At 42.7% G+C, this 21,244-nt stretch overlaps 1 protein-coding gene across 4 annotated transcripts in view; it reads right to left on the bottom strand.

Moving 5' to 3' along the window:
- The window catches only part of ARHGAP32 (Rho GTPase activating protein 32), a 240,110-nt gene extending 221,799 nt beyond the window's left edge, over positions 1-18,311 (bottom strand). For 3 of the 4 annotated variants that reach the window (XM_068171905.1, XM_068171904.1, XM_068171902.1), the window contains exon 1: positions 18,130-18,311. The gene's annotated coding sequence lies outside the window, so the exon portion shown is untranslated. Of the gene's footprint in view, positions 1-17,467; positions 17,487-18,129 lie in introns of those variants that run through there. The other variant, XM_068171906.1, reaches the window with a different exon arrangement.
- Positions 18,312-21,244: the final 2,933 nt, after the last annotated feature.

The raw sequence follows: 21,244 nt of genomic DNA, 5'->3' as shown, positions 1-21,244 counted from the left end.
CTGTTTAAAGCTGACAAGATCTTACTTAGGATATTTCAGCTATACATGAAAACACTGTACTTTTCTCAGGCCACAAGCTATCTGGTAGCTTCTTGAAGCTTTTAAGGGAGTAACAAGAAGGGGAAAAACCACCAAAGCACCACAATAACATCAGTCAGAGGCACAGAAAATTTATTTGTTTTTAAAACTACCTTGAACCAGGGATTTTTTTTCCGCTGTATCATTTCAAGCTGCATCATGTTCATTCCACTAAGTTCTGCAAACCTCACATCACAAGGAATGTAATGAATGCTTTCTTTTTGAAGGAGAAAGACATTTAAAAGCACTGTACAAAATTAGTAATGCCAAGATTTGTGGCTTCAATTCCTCTATGGACCATTCACTTAGAGCTACACTTCATAACCCAGGTGGGTCCCTTCCAATTGACAATATTCTGCGATTCTTTGAAAAGTGGGGCTTTAACAATTCCATAAAGAAACAACCAATGATCATCAACACCCATGAAAAGTGAAAAAATCCTTTTAAAAATTATCTCCAAAAGGCAGATAACTATGAAATCCTCTGGGGGAGAGATTAAATAGATAAATAAATTGATAAACAATACTATTTGTAGCATCTTGCTTGCCATACCAAAGATTTTTTGATCTCAATTTACACCTGGGAGTGTTTTTTTCCAAGACTTCGGGGACTGGAATTCTCTCATAAAGTTTTCCCATGCTGACCTCTATTCCAGTACTTGGGAGACCTTGGAACCACTACACTGTTGAGTGTTGTTTTTACCAGATGCTGCTGATTCTTCCTAAAGGCTGAACAATTTCAAACCCATTTGAAGTCAGCAGGAGCACAACTGCAGGAAAGACACACAGAAATTAAAGCTAATACTGAACTCAATGTTGCTGCTGCTTGCCCAACATGACAGGAGTAGCTGGGACTTATTTCCTGGACTTCTTAACAAGGTCTGGGATACTGCTAACCCAGAGTGCTCTGGTGGAATTGGGTGAAGGAGTGCCAGCATCGGGGATCAGCAAGAAGCAGTGAGATGATAATCTCTCACTGCAGCTGAAATAACTTGATGGCTCATGGCTTAATTCCATAACCAAACAGTGGGGGAGTATAAAAATACCGGGGCAAAGAGTTAAAAATTATATTAAGTAATAAACTGAAATTCTCTTTTATTTGTGAAAAGAAAAAAACCTGCAACAAACCACAAATACTAATCACCTAATAGAGATTCTAAAAATAATTCTACCCAAAGTTAAAGAAAAAACAAAAAACTACTCACAGATGCAAAAGAAATGAGACAGATGGTGACTCTTACAGAGGAGAATATTTGTGCTGAACAAACATAAATATGTTTTTGGTCAATAACATTTAAACTGTCAGAAACAGAACAGTTAAAAATTACTTACTCAAAGATTCAAACCCCTTCACTGTCCCTAAAATTCTGTAATTCAAAAATATTGTTGATACCATTCAGAAGACAGATACACTCAACAGGTAAATCATATTTAAAGGCCACTCACCTTGAAAGGTGTCTGCTCAGCAACAGCAATTCTTGAATATATTTTGTATTTAAAATAGTGATTGAACTGTGCAGGGCATGTGCAGGATTGCTGCAAAATATACAAACTCCCATTTCATCACCTATGGAAACACACTGCTCAGTTCTTCAAAGCACAGCAGCACAAATCCACTCAAAGTTAACCAGAAGAGATACTGGCACAAGAAATTTTAAAAAAAAGCAAACCCAAGCAGTTGCCTCAATTCTACACTGCAAACCTGCCCCTCAAAAGATGGCAATATAAAGTAGCAGCCCTGTATTTTTAATTAGCATAAAATAAAATTATTTCAATAAAAGCACTTCAGGAATCTGCATTTGCAACTTGATTAAAAAACAAACCAGCCACAGCAAGTAATTTATTTATGTGTTCAGAAGCTGATTTTGGAGCATGTTGCAGAAACACTTTACATGGGTCTCAAATGGTCAGTCTTGCTATAAATGAAGAGTGTTAGATGAAAACCAGTTTATCTTTTGGCTAAATGGGAAGTTATTAAGGAAATTTGTCTCGTCAGTCATTCACCTTTCCTGCTCCTCTTGCTTCAAGAAGTAATATTTGGAGCTATTTAAAGCAACAGTGAGTCTGAGGAGATGTCAAACCCTCACACATCAAAGGATGCACAAACGTTACTGCTCTGTCAACATTTCCTCCAAAGGATGGACATCAAGGCTGAGGAAAGGTTTATTGATGCCACTTCACAGAGATTTATCCCCACTTCCAAAACATGGCCATTTAATCCCTCCTTCCTACACTAGGAAGAGAGAAAAAAAAGCAACCTAAAAAGCTTCTAATAACATGGCTAAATAAATAAATTATTTGAAATTAAAAATAACATGAAATTCATTTGACAACTCCTTTTTTAACCTTCAAAAAGATTTCTTTTCAGAACCATAGGAAAACGTTCAAATTCAGCCTTCAGGTTCTGCTGAAGCAAAGCAGCACATTCTGCAGCTTTACAAAGAAATATCTCGAGGGAAGTGAATGAGACACCTCTGCCACACTTTAGTAAAACACACAGAACCTGATACATCCTGAAAAATGTAATAGCAGTGAAGGAGAGGCATGGACAGAGGTCGAGGGCTGCAGCATCTAGCTGGGTCACAGCTGTGCCCCTGGCAGGCAGTTGGTGCCCTGGTGATGAACGCTATGGAATCAGAACTGAAACTCAAGGAAATCTGGCTTTGCAAGAAAGCACCAGAACTGGGTCTGGTGAACCTCAAACACATTTCTCTCCTGCCGACAGGAAAGAATTGTCTTGTCCATTGGTTTGGAGGTAGCTGGAGCCTTGATGGAATCCCCTCCTCATGGACATACATTCCCTACAGAAAACCCGGGGGTTTAGGCACTGGCACACCTGGATCACACGTTTTAATGATCTTGCTGTAGGGCAGAACTCCCAGCTGAGGGGCAGCAGGGTCCCAGTGACATTTACATCACAAAGTCCCTTCAACACCAGCAACACTGAGATAGTGGCCCATATGGCCACTGGCAGGTGGATTTTCCTGTGCTATCCCTCTTTTTGGAATGGCTGAGCTGTGAGCACAAGGTCCCTTCCATTTGATGTGTCATTTTCCACCTACACTGAATTCCAAGACCCTGTAAAGAACATCTACAGACAGGAAAAAAGAGAAGACTACCAGACTGATGACACTGCAATATTCCTTCAGGCAGGGAACCCTTTGATACCACATTTTACTATGGCACCAGCTTTTTAAGCACATAACTTTCAGTATGCAGGGTAGCACACAAAAAAGTGTCATTTGGCAAACTCAGGCTAGCACAAACTCCCACTGGGAGAGAAGGGAAACATGTAAGGCATGCTGGTTTATGTCTCCATGAAGGCATGCAGTTGTGTTCACATTTTAAGCTTATTTAAATGTATGGCCTCTGTAAGCAAAACCAGCCCTCATTTAAATGCTTTCACGAGGATGTTTTATCCAGTTAAGAAAGCCTCCAAAAGTTGTCTTCTGTATTTTGAGCATCAGACTAGATACCTACATTGCCTCCTCCTTAGTGTGCAGTTCTGACATCCCTAATCTCTTCTGCACGTTACAAACACTGGTTTGAAGAAACAAACTTATAAAGGACAAATGCACACAGATTTTTCTGTTTAGAATCTCTTCATCTTTGCAAAGCTTCCAATAAGTAGAGAATACTTTTTTCTGTTGTCTGAAAGAGCCTCACATCACAAAGAACTTAATAACCTAAGTAAAAACCCCTCTCCTTTACATGCTGCTTACCATTTGCATTGAAAATATCACAAATACCAACACTTAGCATCCGGGAATGAGATTCTCTAGCCATATAGCTGGGATAGAGTGGAAACATAGGAAGCTGGTGGAGGATGGACCTTCACTTCAAAATTTTCTACCACCTCAACATTTAAGCAGCAGCTGTAGTAGTCTGTAAAGGTTTATTGCTTAGAGCTTTGACCACCATTTCCTTATGACTCAGGGAAAAAAAAAAAAGAAAAAGGCAGAGTGGCACAGGCGAGGAATGGGGGAGGAGAAACATTTATTGCTTTCTCTCTACAAGAATGTACACAAGGTGACTGATTGCTCAGAGGGAAGTGGCACAGATCCTGACACCGCGTTATGAGGATGTAGACCCACACTTCAACCAGAATGTTCCCAGTGAGGCTGGAGGAGGCGAAAGTAGAACTGGAGTAGGGGAAACATTCTCCAAGTGTTTGCGTACATTCCTAATTTCTCTTTCAGTAAAATTGCAGCCTCTGCTAGAGAAATGACCCTAATATAAGCCAGAGAGATGGAAACAAGCTCAGAAAACACAAGCCATTCTACATCTCCCTGTATATTTCAGGTCCTTTTTTAATGTCTCTTTTATGTAAATCTACACTTGAGCATTTGGTTCACCTCTGTTCATGTTTTGAAGATTTGCAGTTCTGCATATAAAAGGGAAAAATTTTAAGTATTTGTTGAAAAAGCAATAATATAAAAGCAAATAAATAGTATCTTCATTGCAATACCTACACAGGCCCAGCTGGAAGAAAGCAAACCTACCAGCAACTTCCATGGTATCAAGAGTTGTGCCTGGAAAGCTCAGAGCATTTTTCTCCCTTTGAAGCCATTTTATTTCAACATCTCCCACCAGGGCAAAAAGGATTGACGTAGTCTTCCAGAAAGTTCATCATCTCAAAGCTCCATTTGCCCAAGTTTTAAGACAACAATTTTGTTATTTTTTTCCTTCTTCCTTTACAAACCAGATTTTTAACAAAAAAAATGGCACGTCTTGATATCATTTCTGTCGCCCTGATTTCTTAGGATTTTCTAAAGCCTTCTGAATTTACATTCTTGTAGAGAACTTTCTCACACAACTTTCTGTAAACAACCTATTGTTTTGCATTCTTTCACAGAGGCGGAGAAATTTTATAGACTTGTAGTTTGTCCAGTGTTGTTGGAGAGGTGGCACGTTCACCCTCCAATCCACTGGCACCTTTTGAGAACTATAAATGACTGGAGTCAGAGGAAAAAAATTAGTCTCTTCATGGTGACCAAAGCTGTGGTGCGTCGTTTTTCCTGGTGTCCTCTGGTGACACATTTCTTCATCTTCACTGTTTCAAAAGTTTGCTATTTCAGGGGAGAACTAGGATGAATTGGAAAGAAGATGTTACAACCACCAGGCTGTATTAGCATTTCTTCCAGTCCAGTAGTTGGCCTGACTTCCATTTCCACATCATAGCAAGGTCTGAGACAAGACACCTTGGAGGCTGCAGGTAAAAAGCTAAGAGAAATTTGCAAGTGCTTGATGCTGCTGAGACCCTCAGCCCTTGAAATTCTAAAATCTATTTATAGAATAAAAAAAGAAAGAAAACAGTCACAAACAGATGGGACAAGCTGAATAAAAGGAAAGTGTAAATTGACTTGGCCAGGGCAATGTTGGAAGATGTCTGCAAGTACTTAATAGAGTTAAATACTTAAAAAAGAAAATAATTTCCCTGTAAGTTCAGACTCTGAGGTGGTAAATAGCACCGTATGCCACACCATATGTCAGTCTGCAAACAACCTTCACAAATCATCTCTCAAAAACCATTTTCTGAATCGTCTGGATTTCCCCACAAGCAGGAACAAGCAGTGACACAAGAAAATCCACACACTGTCCATGCATTAATCCTTTCAAACACCAGGCAAACACAGGGCAGGAGCTCAGTGCTGGGAAGGTGTCAATTTACTCCACAAAGAACCACTGCCACTGATGCGAGCAGAGTTAAGACCACACTCACTGAACCATACACTACTCCCATTTCAAATAAAGACTATTTCTTTACCACTGTCCTAAGCGACAAGAACAACCCAAGTTATTCGGAGTTACTGATTTGTTGGACGTGCTGAGCTCAAGAGCTGCTGAACCAACTGGAGAAAATCCACGCACCGCTCCTCTTGAGTTTCAGAAGGCCTGCTGAATGGATTTGAACACCACACAGATTAGTCTGATTTAGAATACACAGCATTTGGGGAAAGAACAAGCTGCCTATGCATTTATTTAGGAAAATTAAATATAACAATGAGAACTTTCAAATCTCCTCCATACAGTGTCTAGCCCTTTAAAAAGCATTTTGCCTAGCAATGTGCTAATAAAATTTCAGGCAAGAATTAGAAGGTTTAGAAGTGAATACTTGAACTCATCTATACATGCCCATGAATTAACATGTCAAATACCTCCATCTTCATTTCTGTAACTACTTCTTGGGTAGGTAAACTATCAGCAATGCTAAGGAGGAATGAGAATTTTCTTCATTTTAAGAAGATAGGAGTGTCACCATGCTCCCAGAAGCTGGCTCTGGTGCAGTATGAGAAATGCTTTGCTGGGAGGGAAGAAAAGACCTTTCTTGGGAGATGCACATGAGAGTGCAAGAGCGCTACACGTGTCTACACCCAATTAGGGCCACAAATTAGTTCAAGGACACAAATTAGTTCAAGGAAGCATGAAAACCCCACAACAAACAACTCCTGGGTCTTACTGTCATCTCACTGAAACTGCTATTTGCATAAATAGCTTCAAAAACTTGTGAAAGGTAGGCAAGTTGAATAATTGCAGTCATTTTTAACCAGAAGCATTTCAGCAGTGTGTGCTTCAGAAAGGCACAAGATCTCTGCCTGTCCCAAAGCATATGCCAAGGGATTTCACTTATCAGACACAGCTGGTACAGAACCACATGTTTGTTCAGCAATCAAGACCTTCTTTATTGTCACAGTACCTGGGAAACTAAAATACACAAATTATTTTCCAACTTGTTTGTTGATGTTTAATTTACCTCTCTGAACACCTCCGAGAAGCCTCCAGAAATGAAGTAACAAAGTCAGAGAAGGAAGACCTAGAGAAGATTTTTACTCATCATGCATTGTATGGCTTATAGGGTTGGAGTTCTGTAACAAGGATATATTCTGCCCTCTGTTAAATCGAGATTTGCTGCTCTAATGTATCAAAAATGAAGAAGAACAGGATGTATAAATCCAACAGAGTTAAACATGTTATTTGCAAAATTTTGTTAATAAAAATCTCAACAGTATTTAGAATAGAAGATTAGACTTGATAGTTCAGAACTCTTGAAACTTCTCACAGCTTTTCCATTTGGACATTTTATTTGCACCTTGCATCCAAAACAAAGTGCAGTATCAATATGGACCCTTGAGTCAGCCTAAGTCACTGCATTTCTAATAAATTTTAAAAATACATTTAAACACTTCAGAGATTTCTCCTGGGAACGCATGGGACAAATAATTGGCTCAGCAGGGGATGCTGAAGAGACCTGCACCCCAGGAGTGCTGGGAGCATCACCGTGCCAGGTTTCTCCAAGACGACAAGGTCACCGGGTGAAGTGCACCAGACTTATCTGGTGTTTGGCTCCAAGATTCTGCTGACTTTGCTCTTCATGCTGAGGAATCCTTCAGACCTGTTTAATGGCTTGTCAGCTTTCTGCTTCACCAGCCAATCCCACGTTCATTCCTCATGCAAATTGGTGCAACCTCCAGCAGAAATTACAATGTCAGAGAATTCACATAGCTCAGTACACCACCAGTCAGGGGCTACTCATGATTTTGAAGCATCCCAGTTTCTGAAAAGCTAGTTTGAGTTTACACAGTACTGAACAAAACATTAAACACTCTGCCCTTGGGTCTGTTATGTAAGAAGCAAACACAGATGTGAATAAATGCGATACACCTCTGCATTTCTCCTGACAGCTCATATTTTGGGTTCCTTATCTGCAGCAGTAACCAATGAACTCCCTCCCGTTAGTGAGAAAAATGCACGTGTAACAAGCCAGGATCCCAATGGTCACACAGGATAATTTCAAGAGTTTACATTATAATTCCTTCTGAACTGTGTCTTCAGGTGAGTTGAATAGTGTCAATTGATTTTGTCGTTCTTATTTTATTCTCCAAATGTAGGCAATGTACTGCCTAAATCTGTCCTAAAAACTCTAAGCAGCAATTACCTTGGACAAACCTTGAAAATCAACACCTACATTAATTCCTCTTCTTCTCCTTACTTTAAGCACAAATAATTAGGAAGATTAGGGAAGGTAGATTGAGAGACACTTTCTATGTATTTATGATCTGTCCTACAGATTCTTTTAAAGACTTACATACTTTTATTTTCTACCTTGTCACACCAAAGTTGTGACCCAAGCTTTCTGAAGTGCAGTTTTCCATACCTGCTCCCACACAACAGCACAAACACAAACCTTCTGCACTTTCCTGCCTACAGGAATATTCAACAGGGAAATTCCAACATGCATATGCATAAGTTAACACTCAGTTGGAAATCCAAAATAATTTAAAGAACTGCAGTTTTTGGTGTATTTAAATTTTTCTGAAATTTTAACACATAAATGAGAAAAGCAACACAGCTTCCAGAAGCAGCCAAAGCTCCTGGTGCCAGGAATCTCTGAGCAACTGTCCCAGCTGGCCCTGACAATGTGGCCCAGAGCAAATCCTCCAACATCTCCATGCTAAGGAGCTCCTTGTCCAAAAGGGTAGGGAGTATTTTTAAGTCTCTCACAGGAGTATTATGAAGATTAATTAAGGTCTGAGCAGTGCTTTGAAGATCAAAACTGCTATGCTGTTATTTATTATTAAAGAACAACAAAGCACATTCTTGTTGTCTATAATTCAACTTCAGAGAAAACAGTGGACGAGCACATGTTCAAGTGCATGAATTAACCTCCCTGCCCCAACAAGCTGTGATTTGTGTAACTGCATTTTTAGCCACCAAAACCCCATCAGAAAGTCTATACTCATCCCTTTGAAATATTTTAAAGGCCTGAAGGAATATAACCAATACAGTTTCTCTTCTGATTCTTTTCCAGGATAAGCTTTTCCTATCATATTTCTGCCTCAGTTCAGCAATGCCTTTTATCCTATCAGGAGCCCTTGGATTAACATTAGACATAATGCTTTGTTAAATCAGTTCAACACCTACTCTGGATGTTTCTATTCAAAAAGAGGAGTGAGAAGGACAGTATGGCAGGGTAAGTAATTTTTTTTTTTTTTTTAGGAAATCGTAAGTATTTTAGAGCTCTACTTTCTTCACAGGTTTTCCCATCAGAAAATTACTAATCTCCTTTATTTATTAGTATTTCACAATCAAAGTATTTCACAAAAATATCCACTGCTGAAAAATACATAGTACTCCATTGCACAGTGTATGACTAACTTACACTTCCTTCAAATGTATGCACAGATTCAGTTTGAAAATATTTACTAGAAATTCTCCCATATTTCAACTACAGTTGTATCCTTAAAACATGGGATCACATGTATTTTGGCAGTATGTCCACACAAAAAAACACAAATGTTAGTATTAAGAAAAATTTTAAGACCAGAATTAAAAGTTGTGAATCACTACTCTCAAGCCCTGTATTCCTGATCTTATTCACACAGCTCCAGCAGATCGAGTTCTCCACCATCCCAGCACTGGGCTGCAGCAGTGCAAATATTTAAAGCAAACAAGGATAGGAGCTGTTGGACTGCGAGGGTGGTGAGCAGAAAACTGGTGTAACTGGGCAGCCACTGCCACCCTTCCACTGCACAGACACTGCTGAAAAAAGGTCCAGTGTCTGCAGGATGCTGAGCACCTCCCCAGTGTGTCAGCTCCCATCACCTATCACAGGAAACACTTACATTTCACTGGATTACTTTTGGCTCTCTTCCCATTACCTTCATCTGCACTCCAAGTCTGCAGCACATTCTTATTAACAACACGGATACCAGATTGCGAACTTCTCTACTTTTTCAACTGCTATCAGGAGCAAGTTGAGTTATATTTAGCAGCCATATGGCAACCCTCCTCCACAAGTTTGCTAGAGATAAGGACTCACAAATTAAGTTTTCTAAAACACCGATCTATGTTTTCATTTCCAGTTTTAATTGTAGATGTTAACTGTGGTTTAATTGTTAACCCTGGCATTTGCCAAACAGGAAATGCGAAGTACCTCTAGCAAAGGATGCAATCACAGAACTAAGTTTTCTTGCAATCTAGGTGAAACTGTTAAGAAAGCTCCTAAGCTGTACTCCAGACAGCTCCATTCTTCTTAAATTAATACAATATGGCTACATAACTGAATAGCCATGGGTGTATTGGCTTCCTTATGCAATTGGCAATTCTTCTCTGTATGGATGACTGAATGTAGGTTACTTGAGCAGTTCAAGCTGCTGCATATTTTAACAGGGGAGAAAGTCAAGAGCACAGTGACAGCCAATTCATATCCCATAAAGAACTTCAAAGACAAGGGCAACCACCACACAGTTTTCCCATGCTCCTGGGAACCAGGTTTACAAAGCTGAATTTCCCCACAGCCCAGCCTAATTTCACAGAAACTGCAGCCACAGGTTACAAAGAGATCAGCAGTTTTAAGAACCAAGACAAGACATTTGAGAGCTGCTGTCATTCAGAACAGCTGAAAAGGCAGGCTGAACACACAAGGATCTACAACAGCCTCACCCTGAGTGCACCCCATGTGTGCATCCCTCAGGGAAAAGGAAAAAGGGGTGAAGGACTGGAGGCCCCTGATAATTTGAAATAAATGGATTTTTTTTCCTCTCTAGCAGGAAGAGGAATCACTGCTTAAAATACTATTCTGTCAGCCAAATCATATCCGATGGCTAACTCTTCTTTCTGGTATCTGGAGCTTTCCCAATTCCTTCTGTGCTTTTCTGGGAAACAGGTATGCAGGGAACACCCTGAGAAAAACTCAGGTGGCTGCAGCCACAAACATCACCTGGCTGCAAACTGGTGTGAAGCATCCTCTCCAAGGGTGACTGCAAAAACACAATCAGATTCCACATCTCATCCTATGGCTCCACTTGTTTTGCACCTAATTCAATTCTTAAGGGGCAAACCCAGCTTCTCCCTTCTGTCCAAAGAACTGCAGAGCAGCACAGGAGAAAGAGGGACAGACACGCACGTTACACACATGCCTGAGCACACTTATGAGTTGCATGTCCAGGATGAGAAATATAAATGAACAACTCTGTTTCTTCCAGCTGGTGTGTTATGTTCACTACTCAAGGAAAAATAATAAACCCTCAATACTGTGGTTTCTCTCCCTCTGCACGAAGCAATTTGGAGAATCTGTTCATCCAGTGCAGCCCATCCTCTGCTTAAGCCTTGTAAAATTCATGAAGGCGAATGATAAGGCACAAATCGCTGCCTGCAGCAGAAGCTTCATGCTGGACAACCCCTGGAGACCCAATGTGCCAGTCAACACATTGTGCAAAGAAGTAACAATTTCTTCAGAACACTGATAATTCCCTACCTTCTTCCTCGAGGAGACAGCTGCAAGTGAATGAAAAATAATTGTGAAGTCAGAACAACACCAGGAAGCAGGGGAAACAAATTGCTTCACACGCCAGAATCTCTTGTAGAGAACATTTGAGAGAGAACAAAATGTTTAAGGATGCAATCAATCATTAAGATTTCTCTCAAAAAAGAGAGCACACACACTCATTTGTTCAAAGCTTGCCTTGGTGAAAAAAAGGTAAGAATAACCATCCCAGCGTGCTTTATTATCAAATCAGAGCTCGGTGGGAAGAATAAGTAAGGGAGTCTTCCCATTAACCAACTTTTTTTTTTTTTTTTTTTTTTGCTTTAAATGCAGTCATTGAACACTGCTGGAGAAAGTTGTTGGGAAAAGCAAATCCCTGGTCTTCTGGCAGTTTTTCCCATTCCTGAACAATTCCTCCTTCAGATGCACAGCCACAGGGGTTCAAAGGTCCCCGCAGCCTTTGTTCTCAGTTCCAGAGTGGTTACAAACAAACTTTTGTTCCTGTTTCTTCAATGAAATAAGCTGCAGCAGTTACCAATGACTGAACTTTATGTCTGAAGCTTGCCTTGTGCATCATGCAACAGGACGACTATAGAATCTCATTTACACGTCCAAAAATAAGTTATCAGAACTTTTGCTGAAATAAAAATCAAGTACTCCTTACTGATTCAAGCTTCAGTAAACATATTACACCTCTGCAGATTTCTAGAAGCAAGGAAGGAGCAACACATTCCGGTTTACAGATTGTGCCAAAGAATTTCTTTTGGTTTATCTGAATATTTATAGCTATTGCTCATTAATTTGTAAATTTTACAAAAAAACTACATTTTATATTTTAGTACAAAAGTGGTATCATAATCCATACATTATAAATACACATATATAAGCATTAACAACAAATCATGATACCCAAACAGCAATTTTCATTTCTATCCCAGACAGAGTGTAAGGGATAAGATGATAATCATAAAGGCAAGTTACAGAAAGCAGCTACTGAAATGTATTCATAGTCCATGAAAAGTTGATATGGAAATTGTTGATAAAATTTGTAAAGGTCCCACCACATTGTATCCACTGCTATGTAAATTCGGGGGGAAGAACAAGCAAGGTGCATTATCAAGCAAGATAATAGTCTTTTTGAAGTCAAAATAAATTTTGAAAACTACTGAAATCACCCTGTTAAAAGACTGATTGTTCCCAGCAGGTGGGAGCTGACTCTCTAGAGAAGCTTCTCATAAAAAGCAAAAACAAAAGGCCTGGCACAAGGCTGCTATTATGAAATCTAATGAAGACATTCATGAATCATAACAAGGAGGAAAAGGGTAAATATCAGCAAACACTCAAAGACTCTTGCAGCAATTAAAATTGTGCACAAACAGGGTTGTCCAGCTACATTCTTCATAATAGCCACGCTTTCGCCTTAGTGAAGGTCTCTAAGAATATGGCCAAATTACAACACTTAGATTTGGAAAACTTCTCGGTTTTATGCTGGCACCAAAAAACCAAACTGTTTTCAAAACACCAAGCACTGCATCTTCTCTTCTTTCCTAGAGAACTCACATACACCTTGAGCATTCTGAGTATCTAGGCCAAAAAGTTCATCTCCCAAATGCCAGGAAACATTATTACTTAAATTAAGGGGGGAAAAAGGCACAACAACTTAACTTCAATATTTCTATAGAAATGTTTTTAGTCAATAATAAATATCGCTCAGATAACAAAATACATAGTGAATTAAATATGTATTTCTGTAATAAGCAAGAATTTTGAAACCACACATAACAACCTAACACCTTGCCATCAAAGATATTTTTGGGGAAACTATTTTCTCAACCTCCCAGTAAGTGATGACAAAGCTTTTAGCAAACTACCTTTCATCCACTTATCTTAAAAGCAATTCACCCATTGGAAGAGCTGCCACCAGAAGACCTAAGGCCACAACTGTGGCTCACCAAGTGTCCCTCCATCCAACAAAAAACCTCAAAGATATTTAAGCATTTAATTCTACCCTGAAATCCGTAGGAAATGCTCCAAAGTCCTTGCAGTCCTGGTTTAATGAAATAATGGTGGAAATTGGAGAAACTCCAGTTCCTCTCTGATTCTTAATGAGTTATAATGGATACACTAAAAATCAATGTATTCTACCCACAAACATCAGTACTGAGATGAGGGCAGGCAAAAGCCCCAGGCACACCAGGGATGGGATGGAGGGGCAGAAATTTCAGCTTCTTCATCAGCAAAAACTGAGATGACCAAGAGGGTGAAAGATTCATTGATCAGTAACAGATGCAGAGCTATTGCTTCAACCACTGACCTCACACCATGTCAGGACACAATCAATATGTTGCAACATAGCTACTGAAACAAGACTGAAAGACAATAAAGGTGCCTACAAGAACTATTCTAAAAAGTGGAGATATATTTTATTTTCTATACTATGGGTTAAATGCTGCTGAGCCATATTCTCAGAATATTAAGAGACAACACTATGAACTCCAGAACTATACAAGTGCAACTTAAGCACAGAGCAAGAACATCCACTGAATGGTAACTTCAGTGTCAATCATCACCTGACAATAGTAAATACATTCAAATCGTAAGCATGATGAGAGCTAACACTGGGTTTAATCATAAAGCAAGACAATAGCATGAGGAAGCACATACCTGGCACATTTACCAACCTGATTACAGTAAACCTGGTAGCATTGGTTTATCAGCTTAACCAATCAGCAGGTAATTAACTGTGCATTTAACAACTAGGTAGTAAAGTTTCTTCCCAGAGAAAATCAGATTGGAAAAGTCAACATCAACTTAAACACAATTAACTTCCTGTTCCACTGCTGGCAAAGCAAATCCAATTTACTAAATAGTTTAAAGGGCGGTTTTTAATTATTTTGCACACTTCTTAAGAATCCAGCACGACACACAAATATGGATAAGCGGATCTACTGCAGTGAGCACAGACCTCAGAACCACAAAACACCACATTGAAATAAACACGCAGAGATTTTTTAAGTGCTTAACAGCCCCAGCACTTTGCACTGCAGAAACCCCATATATTATTGGGGATATTACACAAGACAGAGGCCACAAACAGCTGCAGTTTCCTGTTCTGTGCAACAAAATCCTAACTTGGAGCATCTCCTTCAGACTTCTCCAGTACCTCATATTTCTAAAACAATCTTGGAAAACCAATATGCAACAAGGAAATCTTGTGAGTGAGATTTACATCTTTTACCTGGTTTCTAGTGGCACACACACCTCCCTAGGAACATGCACAAACTACTCAATAATCTATATATCTAAAATCTTCTGTACTGCAGGAACTGAGGGCTTGCAGACAGTGTAGGAGAAACACAGCAAGGCACACACAAACAGAACAAGGATTCAAATGAGCAACACGTTATTGCTGCCTCCCTACACTTCTTACCCATCACAATAATTAAAAATCGAAAACTGAAGTTTTCCACCTTTAATTCAGCAGCAAAGATAACAACTTTTCAGCTACAACACGGATTTACAAAAATAAAACCTAAGCAAAGGAAACAAAAACCCTCAAAATCAATATTGAAGAGGAACAGTTTCAGTCAAACCGGGTTAGAATTGCTAAATGACTCCTGACAAACAGTATCACATCCTCGGGTTGGGATTCTCCAAGTTCTGGTTGGCTGGAAAACCTAATCTGTATAACAATAAGTACAAAAAATGGCTTCTCTTTAGTGTCCTCGATGTGCACACCCCTCCTCTCCAACAGCACTCAGCCAGCCTGCTCAAAGGATTAGCATAAGAATAGAAATCACTGGGAAAACCCACATGCTCGGACTGTCCAGACTTGTTGACCTGCCTCACCCCCAATACCAAAATGACTGATTTTTCCAAGAAAAGCTGCTATATACTTTAGAAGTTGATAAACGCTGCAATCTGTTTCACTTTTATTGCAATATTAGATAAACCAAGAGCAGCTACCAGAGCTGAACAGAAACACAGAACCATCTCCACTGTTAGAAGCACAGACAACGTGCTCAAGTTCAAATTCCTGCACGAGTCTGGTGGGGAAGAACGGCTCTGTCAGGATCCTTCTCAGCTCGGACCTACCTGCCCCATCATCAAACCCATACAAGCAGCAAGCTCATCAGCCTGGCTGGTACACAATGCTGCTGCACAGCAAAGGCTGAAACCAGATCCAGGAGCTGCAGGTGAGGAGCACACCTGGGAGAGGACCTGGCCCTGTGGACACCACACCTGGCAGAGGCCACCCGTGCTTGTAGTCCCACGGGACCACTTTGGTTCTGCAGAAAAAAAATGCACAAATTTACCTACATCTTCTTCCCTTTCTGTCCTTACCCTGGCACCAGGAGAGACAATAGCTCTTGCCTTGGTCACAGCCACTGGAATCAGAACTACTGCGAAGATAAGAATATTTTGAGGAAATGCAAATGAAAATAATCCCCCAGTTCATGAAAAAACCAACATGTTCCTCTTATTGGTGGAGAGGAGTTCACAAAGGCCAAGGGAACCCATCTCAATTCTTCTCTCCTATAAAAACTATTCTAGCCATAATAAAGTATGAAAAACATCGTTTATTTTTGGAAATATAGACATTGGGATCCTGCAAAACACACTGAGTTTTTGTACAAACATATTACAGTATTTGATGTGTTTGTTTTGAAATGGGGGAAGTTGACTGGAATCATCCCCACAATGTGGTCTGACAATTCATGCAAAACAATGCACTCAGACAGCAAAATGACATTTCCTTTTCAGAAGTCCACAAAAGAACTAGAAGCCCAGGGGGGAAACGACCAAAGTAGCACTACTCCTCTTTTCTGCTGGATTTCCTCCCCTCCCTCTGGGATCTTCTCTCCAGCCAGTAAGTCACCACTGCAGTCATCCCCCTTAAATTGAACATCATGATCATCATTCTCCCCACTTTGCATTACAGAAAACACATTGTTAAGGGCTGTGATCCTGGTATTTCATAACCCACCAGCAGCAAGTGACACAAAACCATTGCAACATCCAGCTACAAATTGGACATAAAACCCAAAAACTAAAGCAGGTCCCTGATGATATGTCTGCTGACTTGCCTCAGATGTATTTGTTGAGTTTCTGATGAAACAAAGAGCACTTAAAAAAAAAAAAAAACAGATTAAGACTACAAGCTGAAAGGTTGGCCAATAATTTGCTTCTGACAATGGACTAATATTTCTTCTGTCTATTATACATGGCTTTAATACCACAGTAACACTTTCAGTTCTGTTTCCCTAAGTAACATGTTTTGCATTTTGCCAGATTGACCCCATTTTCCCCCACTGTATTATCTCTATCACCATATGCTGTCAAATGACCAGAATTTTGATTCTTGCAGCGGGCTCCAATGGGTTCAAACACTACAAACCCATCAGCTCCACATGCAGGCACCCTGGTAAGGCTCCAACAAGTTTGATGAAAACAAACCAGTCCAAGCACAAGAACTATTTACTGCTCTTTTATCATAAAGATTATGTAATATTTTACTTACCAGTCAAAATAAGTTGCTCACTCAAGGCTAACCTGATTTTAGAATGAGAAGACATTGTGCAGTGGGAAACAAACCACACGTTCTCAATCAGCACATGCAGGATATTTGTCCCTGTGCTGCAGAAGCTCCAAACTTAAACACTTGAAATAGATTTTAAGAGTCCTGGAAACCAACTCATTCAGTTAATTTCAAAGAAGAGTGTCTGGTCACCTTTGGATGGATTACACACTTACAGCTGTTTCTTGAAATTAAGTGGCGTATTTTAAGCTTCTACCTTGTTGCCTTTCCACTTATTCCTCTCAATTGCATTCTTCCCAGTGCCAGGACCAACCAACACAACAAACTGGGTGCCCACGGAGGCTGTCCAAGCCTCTGTCCAAAGTGCTGTTTTCTGCACAATCTCATGTGGAAAGGACAGAAAAGGAACAAAAACTGACTCGTTCCCATCACCTTCGAACTATCCAGCAGCCCTCGGTCAGGTCTGGAGCAGCCGTTTGCCACAGGAGACAGATTCCCAAGGGAGAACAAGATGGGACACACGATTTGCAGAAAAAACAGCAGCACAGGTGGGTACGCACGTGAGAATTTCGAAGGCTCATTTACTATTTTCCCAAGCTGCCACTGCTCACTCACAGTCCAGAAGTGTTATGGATCCTTCCCTACAAACCTCAGTCCGGCACCCAGCGCTCACCTCCTTCAGCAGCTGGGCGGGAAGCTCGCCGAGATAACGTGGATAAACCACCTCCGAGAGCACACGCAGCACCTGCTGGGCGCTGCTCACACCGTCCCTGCTCAGGGCTGTCCCCGGACACCAACCCTGCGTGCCCGCGGCAGCTGCACAAAGGGCAGCAGGACAATGGAACCGCACAAAGCCGCGTCCCCACGCCGAGCCCCGCGCGGGGATGGCACGCATGGGCTGAAATGCCCTTTATCCCTCCTTGCAGGCGGCTGTTCCCCGGCCACAGGAGAATTCGCCCACCTGGGAGACCCCCGGCGACACGGGCGGAGCTCCAGGGGCGGGAAAGGGAGGGAGAGGGGGAGCCCCGGGACGAACAAAACCCCGCCACGACAAACCACGAATGCTTTTACTCGGGGCTTTTTCCTTTTTCTCTCCCGTCCATGGCGGCAGCGGCCGCGGCGCGCGCCCCATCACCCACCCCAGCGCCGCCCTCACGACCTGCAGGGCGCTGTCGCGACACTATCGCGACCGGCAGTGCGATGCCGACCGGTCCCCTCAGCTCTCCCCCTCTGCTGGCCGCGCTCACCTCGCTCCGCCGCTGCGGGGCCGCGCCCCGACCGCCGCTCAGCAGCCCCGTCCCGCCGCCCACAGCGCCATGGCCGCGGCCGCCGCAGGTAAGGAGGAGCCGGCGGGAAGGGGCCGGAGAGGGCCCGGCGAGGGGATCCGCGTCCGGCACACGCCCCCCGCTCGGGCTCAGGGACAGGCGGCGGGGCCCATGCGCGTTGCTGCTGCCGCCGGCTCCGCCCCGGTGCCGGGAAGGGCGGGCGTGAGGCGGCGGCCGAGGGAGGGAGGGAAAAAGAGATGGATAGGTGGATGAAGGGAGGGATGCCGGCGCTGGAGGATGGTGCGTTGTCGGGGTGGCTATGAGTGGGACGCGGAGGAAGGAGCTCAGGATGCCGGCTCGGGCTGGCAGGGCAGCGTGTCCCTTTCTGCCACTCTCTGGCAGGAGGCTCTAGCCTGCTGAGGGTCGGGCTCTGCCCGCAGGGAACAACGACAGGATGAGAGCACATAGGCTTAACCCGCACCAGAGGAGATTTAGGTCTGGCATCAGGGGGAATTTCTTCACAGAAAGGGTGATTAGAGGTTGGAAGGGGCTGCCCAGGGAGGTGGTGGAGGCCCTGTTCCTGGGGCTGTCCAAGGAATGACTGGAAGTGGCATTCAGCTGGGCTGGGTAACGAGGTGGGGATCGGTCACAGGGTGGACTCGATGGTCTTAAAGGTCTTTTCCAACAGAAATGACTTTGGGATTCCGGGACCAAAGCTATTACAGCTGGGCTGCCGGTGATGGGGAAGGTGTGGGTCTGGGCACAGGGAAATATTTTCCCCTCGGTGTGGGAAAGCACTGTCAGGTGTGCCTGGTTTGGGGCCAGGAGGAAGGGGAGTGTGAGAGCTGAGCGGGACTGTGAAGGTTCTGGGGTTATTTCACAGAATCCCACGATGGCTGAGGCTGGAGGGGACCACAGGTCCCAGCTCCCCTCTCCAGCCGGGCCATCCCAGAGCACAGGATTGTGTCCAGTGGGTTCTGGAATATCTCCAGTGAGGGACACTCCGCACCCTCTCTGGACAATCTGTTCAGTGCTTGATGACTGCACAGGGAAGAAGTTCTTCTTCATGTTCAGCTGGAACTTCCCGTGCATCAGTTCCTGGCTGTTCCTCTTGTCCTGTTGCTGGGTACCACGGAGCAGAGCCTGGTCCATCTTCTTAGCACCCCCTCTTTATATATTTATACACATTGATGAGGTGCATTTGGGGTTCAGGGATGTGTGAGGTGCTGGGGCTGATCCAGAGGCAGGAGAAGGGATGGACCTGGCAGGGCCTGCAGTGGCTCTGTGTGTGCTGTAGTGAGGCCAGGGCTGCTCCTGCTCCACAGGATGGTGCAGTTGGAAGGGACCTCTGGAGATCATCTGGGCCCCCCCCCACCACCAAGACAGCATCACCTGGAGCAAGTGACACAGGAACATGTCCAGGATGGGTTTTGAATGTCTGAGTGTGCAGAAATTCACCAAAGATGTCCTGAAGTTTGTTTGTGTGGTTTGTACTATGCCTGAGGCACACATCCCCTCTGAGGGGAGGGGTCCCAGCCAGAAGGGATGTACCAGGTAGCTGCCTGCACCACGACCCTCCCACCTCACTGTGGTAGTGCAAGACCAAGAAAGGTGGTGTATCGCAGTCACATGCAGACGTGCTTATCTGTGGACGGGCCACTTGCACACCCCGTTCACAATGCAGAACTTTCCCCTCTAGTTGAGCTTTGAATTCATTAAACCTGTATAGGACAGTGTTGTTTTACCAGTAAAAGTTAATTCACACTTTTAAGTGAGCTAAGTGTTTAAGTGTTGACCACAAACTCCTTCCTCCAGGTAAGTGCCTCTGTGAATGCAAGGACCTGCTGTGCTGTAGTAGAGGATCTTTTGGATAGAGCCATTACCTGCATGTTGTGTTTCGATGGCTGACCCTAAACCACTTCATAACGTGCTTTATGTGCTTTACTGTTTCATTAGCATGGCCAGGAACACAGACTCGATCTTGCTGTCAGTAGGAGGTGTGGAAACCCCTCCCTGATAATTATGCATTTGGTGACCGCAGAGCTTACAAGTCTGATTGCTGGTGTTGTTTACTCCTCCAGCAGTGGCACTGCAAGGCAGTTATCCTGGGAGCACTCCTTGCCTTTGGCCAGGGCCCAGGGCCACAGGGTGAGGAACACGGAGTGGGGGTGTGGATCATGCACCTGGCATTCACAGAGAGCTGGGGGCAGGGGGGGGTGTGTGCTGAGCCGCATTTGCATTGCAAAAGCAAATATGAAATAGCCCGGTTGATGTTTTCAGAAATGTTCTAAATGAAAGGCATAATTGAAACTGTTCCACAAGCTGGATTTGGTGCAGTCTGGTTTTTATTTCATCTGTGAAACACTGTAAATATAAAAATAAATAATAAAATAATAAATAATAAATAATAAAACTGTATTATAAAAATATAATCTACATTAGGGCTGTGGTGATACCAGCTATCCAGAGTGTTTAGATAAATGATACCACTGTTTGCTAATGTATTGGGTGACCAAGAAAGGCAAGCCTAGGCATGCAGAAATTCCAAATTGTGAGTTTTAATTTAAAGGATTTGAAGAATTTCTAGTTGTTGTTATGAAACTTTTCAGAGCCTATTGTGAATAACTGATGGTAACTGTAAATGTGCAGAGTCTGGAACAATAGCTGTGAGACGTCAGCATATGCTGTGCCAGATGCTAACAAACAAAACTGGAGTTAAGAACATTGGTGGGGCTGGCGTTCCATGGGTAAGGAGACAGCAAATCATGATGTTGTACAGTAGTCCCTAAAACAGCGAAGAACTCAATTATGTGGGCTAATGAACAAAAAAGGTGGCAGAAAGTATACAAATTACAGTGATGACAAGGCAAAATGATGTGATGTATTGTGCTGTCTACAGCTCTGGTCCTGTCAAACCTGACAAGTGAATTAGGATGAGGCAGGATAGTCCCTGCATGGCTCGCTGCTGATAAACCTCAGGGTGCCAGGAGCGATTTGTTGGCTCCGTGTTTAGGAGAGAGAAGATTCAGTTATGTGCAAGAAGGTGATCCCTATCTAGCCATCCCTGCTCTGGGTGACTTTGAAATTCCTGGAGGAA

This window comes from Anomalospiza imberbis, chromosome 24 (assembly GCF_031753505.1).
Source record: "Anomalospiza imberbis isolate Cuckoo-Finch-1a 21T00152 chromosome 24, ASM3175350v1, whole genome shotgun sequence".
NCBI lineage: Eukaryota > Metazoa > Chordata > Aves > Passeriformes > Viduidae > Anomalospiza > Anomalospiza imberbis.
This window is presented reverse-complemented; position numbering and strand designations above follow the sequence as displayed.